Source organism: Sinocyclocheilus grahami, unplaced genomic scaffold (assembly GCF_001515645.1).
Source record: "Sinocyclocheilus grahami isolate Dianchi unplaced genomic scaffold, SAMN03320097.WGS_v1.1 scaffold3997.1, whole genome shotgun sequence".
NCBI lineage: Eukaryota > Metazoa > Chordata > Actinopteri > Cypriniformes > Cyprinidae > Sinocyclocheilus > Sinocyclocheilus grahami.
The window spans coordinates 8998-9995 of record NW_015509018.1 but is presented as its reverse complement, the minus strand read 5'-3'; positions in this window follow the sequence as shown (position 1 = coordinate 9995).

Here is a 998-nt window from a genome sequence, read left to right as displayed (position 1 = left end):
ATGACCCAATGTAAAAGCGGCAGAAATATTGTGAATAATTCATGCAGGTTTCGAGAGAATGGAGTAAGTGCAGATTGGAAGGCCTACACAAGTATGACGATTGAGAATCAGAGCACATGAAAGTTCATTGGGAGGTTTATTAAAAGGTGGTTGATATTTTAATGGCACCCACATTAGATGTGGCAGAGGAGGCCATAAAGAACACAGCGCTTGGCAGGGAACGATATGTGGGAAATGGAGAGGTAAGAGTAAGGGCTGACTCAGGTTTGGCATCTGGTTTGACGGCGCAGGGAATGAATCACTCATTTTCTTAAAACGACCGTGAGGTGTGAAAAGCTGAACTGAATTAACTTTTAAAGGAATTGAAGAAGCCTCAATGGTTCTTTTAGGAGTCTGAGAGAGGCCATTTTAACTGAATTATCAGGTTCATACCTCATCACTTTTTCTAATCATGCTGCATGAGAAGATCTGTTCTCAGAGGCTACAGTGGTCTAACAGACCATGACTAACCAGCAAGTTGTTTGTGTTACATATCTTACTGTCCAAGAGGAATATAGGAAGAAAATAGAAATAGAAATCTAGAATATTTCTTATAATGGACTTGAATGGTTGGTCAGCCAATGCAAAACACAGAAGTTGAGCATGCGACACTTCCAGACTCTCATTCTTCACTTTCTCATGCAGAGAAGAAGCTGCCAAGGTACATTGCCTTTTGTGAAGCTGAATAACAATTAATTTCTCATCACAACACATTATGAAAAACTGCAAACAACTGACAGATTGAGTAAATGCCACTTTGTTCATGTTAAAATGTGTTGGCGGCAAATCATAACTTATGTCAAAACAGCTTGAGCAATTGTAATTCGGAGAACTCCGTAATTACCGTTCCATCCAATTTAATGCATTCGCCTTCTTAAACTTCATTAAAACACAGTAAAGTGAGGGGGGAAAGTAGGAACAGTAAGGAGTCAATTTTCAGGATTAGGAAGGAGTACACA